Source organism: Cyprinus carpio, chromosome B1 (genome assembly GCF_018340385.1).
Source record: "Cyprinus carpio isolate SPL01 chromosome B1, ASM1834038v1, whole genome shotgun sequence".
Lineage (NCBI taxonomy): Eukaryota > Metazoa > Chordata > Actinopteri > Cypriniformes > Cyprinidae > Cyprinus > Cyprinus carpio.
In genome coordinates, this window is record NC_056597.1 from 25,355,892 (window position 1) to 25,366,207 (window position 10,316).

A 10,316-nucleotide genomic window follows, 5' to 3' on the forward strand; every position below is an offset into this window, starting at 1 on the left:
CATTTTCCAGCAATACGACCAATTAAATGTAGCTTATTTTGCTAGAAATTAATTCTCAACACTAAATAGAGGTTGGTGGAAATAGTAAACCCAAAACATTTTAGCCACTGAACAAGAGCATAGATAGTTAGATACAGTAGTTTAGTAATATGGTAAATAAACATATAATCCATAATTACTGTCTTATATTTCTATTCTAACTACATGTTGGCTTTTAGCAATGTGATTAATAGGTAAATACGCTGAGAAAAAAAAAGGGTTCAGGACTTACTTCCAAAACATTTTTATTTATTTTTTGCTCAGAAGTTATATTCATATTCATATTATCATCAGAAATAAATTTCACAAGTTGAAAAAGACCTTTTTTTGTACAGTGGTACTGCCAATCAACACAAAACAAAAAAAAAAAAACTTATATAAAAAAATTATGCATACCATTTTTAACAATTACTTCAACAAATCCTACGAATAAATAACCCAACATATTATATTAATATTTCAAATGCATTGAGAGATTAAACAAGTAAATCAGGGAAGTTTTAAGACCATATTCTCACAATCTTGGTCATCATTTTTATCCCATTATAAATGCCCTTTTGATTTGGGGTTTCTCATAAACTGAATCTTGTCATTTCTTTGAACAGCAAGCAGTTTAACTTCATTAGCTGCGCCAGAACAACAATTTACAAATAAAAAAAAAAAACAAAAGGGTAAAGTAATAAAAGTAAGCAGTGCAATTAGTTCATAGCAATACTGTCAGTAAAAGACCAAATAAATACCAGAACTAAACAAATAAGGATTGACCTGAACATTTAAAGGAAGTATTTGGCATGAGTTATTATTAACAAGCCATAAGATCGGTTGATGAAGACAATAGTTAATAGACCAGAGTCCTTCACCTGGGTGTCACATAATGACCTACCTGTATAAACGAAGGTTGAATAAATGTGAAAACTAAATGACACCTGACAAACCCCCTCCCCTCCCACTTTTTCCCAGACACCCTCCCCCATTGGCACACATGGGTGAGAATGGCAGGGTATAAACTCAGTGAACCTGGTTTGGGGATACACAGGACTTCTGTCTCCAACAGCACCCCAGACACAAGAAATCACTGGATTTTTGAGTGGACATCAGTAAGGAAAATGGGGCTCGCGGTAAGTCACCTAAAAGCTATACTGTTGGATTCCTCCGCTTTAATTTGTTTCATTCCGCATGCATTTCATTCATTTAAGGATTTTTTTGGGCGATGTGTTTTATTATTTATTTGTTTTACATCTTACAGACGGGAATGATAAGTACAAATTGGCAGCGACGTCAGAAGATGGAGTCATCAAAGCCCAAAAAAGGAAAAAAAAGAGCAAAAAGGACATGGAGGAACTGAAGAAAGAAGTGGAAACTGGTAAGAAATTATTTGCAAATTCATTCATTCATTCATCTTTTCTCTGAATTTTCGGTTGGATTTACACAGTCTTCTTTTCTCTCTGCAGGAAGATCACAAGTTGACCTTTGAAGAACTTGCAGACCGAAAATACGGCACTGACCTGACCAAGGTAAGTACGTTTAAGTGACACTTTTGGAAAATAATGATGCATTATTTTCTGTTTTGAATATTTGTGTGAAGTAAATGATAAAAAGTGTAATGAAATAATGAATCTTTAGCCACATGCAACTGAAACTATTATTTATGAGCATCTGTTTTCTGTATGGCTTTAATCGCTAGTCCATTTTTATAACTTGTGGCAGGGTTTGACCATTTCCGAGCAAAGGAAATCTTAGAACCGTGATGGACCGAATGCCTTGACTCCACCTGGTTTACGACTCCAGAATGGGTCAAGTTCTGCAGACAGCTGTTTGGGTGGATTCCAGACACTGCTGTGGATTGGTGCATTTCTTTGCTTCTTTGGCATATTCGATCCAGGCTGCCTGCGTCGGAAGAACCAGCAAATGACAATGTATGACAGAGAATGTTTTGTCTGTCCTTTCTGCAATGACATAACATAAATAGATAATATGTCGAGCAAACCTAGTGAAAATGAAAGTGTGTTTTATTCATTAAATATCTGAACTGATACACCTCATACGCTTGAGACAAGGCCAATTTAAACATGAGTTTCTCTCTCAGAGGATTAGGCTCCGAATGTGAGTGAAACTATTTGGGGATACTTAAATCAAATGAATTACTATTTATTAATTGCCTTGCACAAGCTGTCAGCTGGGACGTGTGCGTGCGTTTTGTTTGTCACAGTCCATGGATGTTTTCGCATACTCATCAAGAGGCCACGAGCTCACACGGATCAGGGACTTCCTTTTAAGAACCTCGTGTCCCTCAGGTATAGACAAAATGTAAATGACGTTAATGCCAAAAAAAGCTTTCACAAATGTACAAAGGGATATATGCTAGTTTATTGTACATTTTATTGTACATGTAGACGTCCCCTGTATGTGCGTGGATGGAGAGAAAAAAGATCATCGACGCTGAGGCCAGTTAGTTGTCATGGTGATCTTAGTAGGAGGTCAAATGTGGAGACAGAATCCCGTCTGATATCCCTGGGGTCATCTCTGCACAGGATGCAAGGTCAAAAGCTAAAGAAATTTTATTTGGAGAACAAAAAAGAGAATGTAAAAAATTCTTAATAAAACGTCATTAACATCCTCCTTGGCTTGTCCTCTGCCAGGTGGACCAACTACCTCCCTCACGGGAGAATCTGAGCCCCAGACTCCGTTCTCCCGACTTCTCTATGAAAACCCCTTGAAGACAAGAAACATTGCATTTTTTTCTACCAATTGTGTTGACGGTAAACATTACAATATCTTACACAACAAGTGTGGTCAAAATGTATGATTAAATGTCTTAAGAAAAGATGCTTGAAACATGACAAGTATTCAATAGGTACTGCCAGAGGGATTGTCCATCAACCACCGGTGACCGTACTGTCAGGGGGTCGTATTGCATCGCTGGCCTCCAGCTCCTGGAAGGTGGAGAAAACACCATTTGCGAAAGAGATCGAGCACTTCATCCACATCATCACTGGTGTAGCTGTCTTCCTGGTGTCTCCTTTCTTCATTCTTTCCTGATTCCTGGCTAAATGGTGGTTGGAAGGGGTCATCTTCCTTATTGGTATCATGGTCGCTAAATGTACCTGAAGGTCTCCCTGCCACTGTAACTGTAATCAGATTAATATTATGTTGCATACATACATTTCCAAATTCCATTGATTGCTTCATGTGCAATTCCCCTCCATAGGCTTTGTCGAACTCGTGACCGGGGCAAAACGGAGGCAAAGAAGACACCTGCCTGTTGAGAAATCTCGAAGCCCGTGGAACTCTTGGCTCGGACCGACAACCATCCTGCTCTGACAGAACTGGAACTTTGAGACCCCAGAACCGAATGCCGCGCTCGATCACATGTGGTTTGACACAGCCAGATATCCCTGAAGCAGACACCACAGAAACCAGAGTTGGAGCCTCACTTTGTAAAAGAGCTCTGGCTACTTGGGCCGCCCCTCCGCACATTGTCGCTGGCCTTTGCAATCGTGCCGTTCTTCCTATCAAATCAAACCATCTTTCCATCCTTAAGGTGTGCCATATCTAATTATCTAGATTTTATAAGTACATTTAAAAAATGATTTAAAGCATGCAAGGCGGTGAGATGTAGTATCATTGAGAGGTGGCAGCTCTGTTTCACATCACGTTCTTCTGTTTGCAGCGAGAAGCAACTTGGCGATGGCCTCAAGAGTCCGCCCTGCTGAAGTGGAATTGAGTCTGTGCTGTGGTTCAGTCACTGAAATGAGAGAGAATATAAACCCTAAAGTTGCTGAGAGCCCTTTCAACTCCACCCAACAAAGTCTCAGGTAGTTTTTGTGGAGGTGTTCTTTAGGAGGAGTCGGTGGGTAGATTAACTGGTCTCATCAATCGTGCCTTGAATATGGCCTTTTCCTAGCTCTCAAGTCCACAGAATCCTAATTCTTCAGAGTCTAACACACCTGCTGGGATGAAGGGATCGCCCTGCGAGAGCTCTTGAGTCGATGACTACTACTATTTATGATTCAAGGACAAAGGCAGCCTTGTGGACGATGAAATGGAAAACAATTCATGCCCAAATGCTTATTTAGAGCTCGGCGTTCTATGGAGAAAGAGTGGTGTAGGTACAAGCCACCTTATAGAAGTTCACCTTGTGAAAACATAATGTTATAATTACAGATTATTAACACAGGAGCGATAGAAACTCAACAGAATTATGAACAACTCCATGTTGGCCATCATAGGCGTCTCCCACTTTTTCCCTCCCTGATTACCAGTGTTTCCGGAGGGTATTTGTGCATTTGCATGCTGAAGAAGTGAACTTCCCCACTGAGAACCTGTGTTTTGTTGGCCTCAGTGTCTATGATGAGCCGCCTCAGTGCAGCTGTACCAGATGCTTCATTGGCCAGATGCCGTGAGTGCTGGAATCACGGTGTTGTACTTATATCAAGATGCTACTGCTCGAATACACTGTAAAATACACTATAAGAATAGATGGTCAACCATCTGAAGAAGGAAGGTTTGAATTCACTGATTAACGGCCTTGAGTATGGCCGAACTCACTTGTTTTAAACTAAACAAAAAAAAAGTTTTTTTGTTCCTTGGGCTTTTGTTGGTGTTTTCCTTATAGGTTGAATGGGGCACCTGTTTATCAACGAAATATATGAAATGATCAAATGATAAATCTGAATCATCTTTTACAGGTTATCAATGGTTACTGGGAGGACCATCCAATCACAAGCGAAAGCTATTGCAAGGGTGTTCGCATGCAGCGCTCTAATGTTCAAGAACTAGATGGATGATATTGCAGCCCGCTGAAAATCCCTGTTGAAGAGGGGCAGCCAAGAGTATCACTTGTTACCTTTTTCCACCTCTATTTAAAATATTCAGCAACAAAAAAGTTGCTCTAAGTATGTCTGCTATACAAGTTTTATCTCAGAGATGCTAATGCCATTGTGATCCATGGTGGTGGAACTGAGAATATGACCCCAGAACAGCTGATGAGTCCTCCAACCCCATTCAGAATTGTTTTCGCCAGAACTTCTCCTCACAAAAGCTGGTCCATCGTGGAACTTTCAGCGACAGTACCCTCCATACTGTTCCTATCTGACCATTAATTGCTCAGAGATTTAAATACAAGTTTCTATTTTCTGCAGTTATTCTCTCATCAGGTGCGATTGTAGCTGTACCGGGTGATTGGTGTCAATGATTCCTTCTCCTGCTCTGAAGAGGATGCCCCAGTAATTGTGTGGTGGCTATGGGTATGCAGCTGGATCTGGCCGGTAGCCAAACAGGCTGCTGACCATGATCGCCTTCTTGGACGACAACTTTACCTTCAATTGGCACTTTCTGGGTAGAGAAGAAGGTATGATAATGGAAAACTTCGGAGCAATGAAAGAGATGATTAGAGGTTACTCAGACACTTTTTTTCTCAAAGTGATCATTCAACGTCTGGGGCGTCTGATCTGTTGACAGCTTGAGGGGAGTCTATGGCCTACAGCTGGTAAGTGAGTACATCCTGGGGAATGTCCGCCTTCACTCTTTTTTGTCCCTGTGGGTATTCCTCTACCTCTGGAGCACGGTCACCATTCTCTGCATTGACCTGGGCACTGGCATGGTATGGAAAGGGAACTCCAATTTAAGAATGCAAATGTCGCAGAGGAGAGCTGATTAAATGTTCATGCATTCATTTTTCTTTATATATTTTTAGTACCCACAGGTTCCTGCTATATCTCATTGTATTCTGAAACTGCTGAATCTACATCCTTGAAGAGACAAACCAGAAATGCTGGAAACAAATCATTTCTTACGATGAATGAGAGGAACTCATCATGTATGGAGCTATGGTCAAACTTGTTAAGTGCTACTATTCTTCACAAAGCGCTCTAGGTGTCTCATTACATAGCTGTTTGCTATTCTTATGACGTGCTTTATACCTAAGTTTTAGGGATGATGCAGCATTGGTGGGATTCGCTTTACCTACTTTGTAATTCTCGCTGAGAATGGATTCTTGCCAAGATCTGTAGGAATTCGAATTGGTTGGGAAGACGTTTCAGGACCTGAGGGACAGCGATGGCCACAATGGTAGTGTCCAGCTTCACCAAACCAACTGATACGAAACCAACATTCTATATGACATACTTTCTTTTAAATAATGGTTCTTTGTCTGATGCAGACGCTATGAAGCGCAGGAAGATTGTGGAGCAAGGCTACATGTCACACGGGCCATTCTTCTTTACCAGTATTGTGATTGTGCAGTGGGACTGACTTGCTCATCTGCAAGACCACAGGAGGCTTTCCCATCATCTTTCAGTCAGGGAATGAAGTATGTAACACATCAAACAAGCCATGATATTGGTGATACTCTATCAAACTGAAGTTCCACCAGTTGCTTCTCATTGTACATCTATAAACCAGTTTGGATAGCTTGTAATCTCACTTTCAAACAACAAAAAAGTGGATCTTATTGCAAAAAAAAAAAAAAAAAAAATAATCCACATCCAGGGATTCAAGCATAGCATCAGGCAAGAATTATAAAAAACACCCTATATCGTAGACACTGGCTACATATGAAAAACACCACAGTATCGGCCCGCGGCTTTGTCAGTGTGTTAGACAATAAAGAATGAGAACTAGTTAATAGATACACTGTGCCTATACATATTCAGATCTAACCATAGATGCGCTTAGAGTTTAAAAACTGTCTCTGATACATCATCGGTGACATACTTTTTAGGATCTAGTCACTATATGTCTCTTGGTTAGTTACAAATGTCAACCTCCAAAAACCAAAGCAACAAAAAAGCATACAATCCCCAGAATAATATGTGACCCTGATCACAAAAACCGTCATAGTAAGGGTCATTTTCTCAACATTTTTTTTGTTAGGATCGGCCAATATTTGGCTGAGATGCAACTATTTTTAAAAATCTGGAATCTGGGGGTGCAAAAAAATGTAAATATTGAGAAAAACACATTTAAAGCTGTCCAAATGAAGTTCTTAGCTATGCATATTACTTTTAAAAATGAAGTTTTGATATATTTACAGTAGAAAATTTCAACAACTTCATGGAACATGAATCTTTAACTTAATGATTTTTGGCGTAGGAGAAAAATCAATAATTTTGGCCCATACAGTGTATTTTTGGCTATTGCCACCCCCGGCGCTTAAGACGGGTTTTTGTGCTCCATGGTCACATATCCAAAATCTCAAGGGACATGAAAGTCCATAAAAAAAAAAAAAAAATGAAACAAATACCAATAAAGCGCATACTAACAAATCCTCGCTATTACCAGAAATGAGGAAATCAAATATCTCTATTAAGACAGGATATGAGAAGCCTTCTTGCAATGGAATCACTTTTTTTTTTTTGTGACCATTTTGTTCCCTCGTCTAAGCACCCATAGTCTCACTGTGGTACCTGATGTGCCCTTGGCCAAGACTTTTTTCTTTGACTAGTGAATCATAATTTGTTTGGTTTTTTTTTTCTTTCACGAGATTACTAGATTCGCACCTTTGGTTCTGTGTGTGGACCGCTCTTGCAGGCATTCTTATCCGACGGCCCAGGCATGGATGTTCGTCCGAATGTATCCAATGAGTAAGTGAAATTGAAGTTTTTAATGAACCTTGCTTCAAGCATTACATTTTTCCGCTAAATATGTTTGAACACATTACTGTTTTCTTTTTTCATTTAGACCATTGTGGTGGTTTTGTGCTATGCCATATTCCCTGCTCATTTCATCTATGAGAAGTTAGAAATACATTATTAGGCAAACCCAGGAGGTATACACCCTTTCATTGTACATCTAACATGTTTCCTATCAGAAAGTAAATTTTAATTACTGAGATGACTTGCATTTACTTTGTAATTTGTTTGTATTTTTATTTTCCTTTTAGAGATCAAGAATGAACTATATTTGTGCTGCTTTGTTTCAGGCTGGGGTGAACTAGAGACTACTACAAAACAACACATTTCTATTGGACCATTGGAAGGAGACATTAATTGTATTTCAAAAATAATACAATGTCTATTTAAGTCAATAAATGTTCATTAAATGAGCGAATTTGTTTTTGTATCTTTTTAAATGAAACTAGAAAGATTAAAACAATGCTCCCACGGTGGCACAAAAAGTCAATGCACACAAGTATATGTAACGTGGTTGCATTAGCAGAATACCTAATCTCCTACAAAATATAGGTTTCCTATAAACCCTTGAGTAAAAACGAACACAGATTACAGTAATATTTAATCCAGTTCATTCTTTAATGACAGATGACAATAAGTAGTGTGACCACAATACAATTTATTTTACAGTGGCCAAAGTTTTTTTACACACGTTTGGTCAAAATCTGTCTATTGCATCAAGACTCCTTTTTAATCACGCAGCCAAGCTTTGCATTCTCTGAAATATGCTACTAATACTCTATTAATTTTTGTGGGTGGTTAAAGACAAATGAACATATAGTTCACCAAATAAATCCTTCATCATTTACTCACCCCATGTCCCTAAAACATGTAAACTGGAGAACACATTTTAGGCATTACTTCCCTCCGGATAGGGGCACCTGCACGATTTTATTTGAATGGTCACACGAGGGCTTTTTTTTGGAGGCTCAATGATCGTGGAGCAACGCTGAGCAGACAAGAATGTCACACATTTTAACAACTCAACAAAGGTAAAAAGTATGTCTATCAAGAGCATGTCAGAGTGAAACAATTGTCACAGAACAAACAGCGTTGGATAAGTGGATAAATTCACGATTGAAAAACAAAACAATAAACTAAAAACAAAAATTTAAGTTAATTTTCCTGACAGACAACCATGCTAGTTAACCCATCCTTAACCGTACTGACAAAACTGAACAATTAAATTAGAGTTCATTAAACTTACAACCCTAGTGCATGTGCAACATTCAGCCACAATATCAGAACTATAGCATCTCACACATCGTCAACATCTGCACCGGACTCACTCAGAATTTTTTCTTTATTTTACAAAGCCCAATGTTTCGTTTTTATTGTAAGTATACACAAATATAAAGGTGAACACTTTATAGTTTTAAAATAAGGTCTTTTCGTGTCTGCTTACCAAAATGACCGAGTATTTTGAATTGTTTCCGCTGTCTTTAGTATAATTTAGGATAGATAGTATGTACATTGGGATGCAGGCGCTCTCTGTGTGTGAGCGGTCTGTGCCATCAAATCAAAGTGCGCCTTTTCATTTTAATGCCATCTTATTGCTCTTCTTCATAGTAGTGCATTTAATATATATATATATATATATACTATAATAGATATATATACCACAGTACTGTGTAAAAGTCCGTAGGCATTAGTATTTATTTTCACAAAAAAAAGAAAGAAAAAAAAAAGGTTTAAATACATTTTCTCATTTCTATATGTTGCTTCAGTTTGTCTGTAGGAAATAACATTTTACTTTTCCAAAAATTAATTTTGTTTTTGTTTTTGCTGTGTAGTATGTCAGTAGGAAATACATTTCTTTTTTTCCAGGAATAATGTCATTTCTATTTTTGCTGTGTAGTATGTAGTCCGTCTGGGATTACATAAAGAAACAGGAGAAAACTGAGACTAAATCCAGAGGAACTGTGGCAACGTCTCCAAGATGCTACAAGAAAACCCACCAACAAAGCTACAGTACTGTGAAAAGTTTTCGGCACTGAGGTGCCAAAAAAATTCTAAATATTGAGAACTCACCCTTTTAAAGCTGTCCAATGAAGTTCTTACTATGCATATTACTTTTAAAAATTAAGTTTTTGATATATTTACTCGGTAGAAATTTAGCAACATATCTTCATGGACATTATCTTTACTTAATGATTTTTGGCGGTAGAGAAAATCAATAATTTTGACCCATACAGTGTATTTTTGGCATTGCTACCCCGGCGACTTAAGAACGGGGTTTGTGCTCCAGGGTCACCATATCTCAAAATCTCAGGGACATGAAAGTAAAAAAAAACAAAAAAAAAAATGGAACAAATACCAATAACAAGCTCATACTACAACTCTACTTTCCCGAAATGGAGAAATCATATCTCTAATTAAGACAGGATATGAGAGAGCATTCAGTGCAAATGGCATCCACTTTTTTTTTTTTGACATTTTGTTTCCTCTCTAGAACACCCATAGTCTCGCTTGTGAGTACCTGATGTGCCCTTGGACAAGACTTTTTTCTTTGACTATTAATCATAATTTGTTTGTTTTTTTCTTTCACAGGAATAGAGTCCTCACCTTTGGTCTGTGTGTGGAAACCGCTCTGGCAGCATTCTTATC

The 10,316-nt window shown here is 38.3% G+C and overlaps 1 pseudogene; it reads left to right on the plus strand.

Annotated features, from left to right (window-relative positions):
- The first annotated feature begins 1,145 nt into the window (after nt 1-1,145).
- Nucleotides 1,146-10,316, plus strand: part of LOC122134383 — a 9,629-nt pseudogene continuing 458 nt past the window's right edge.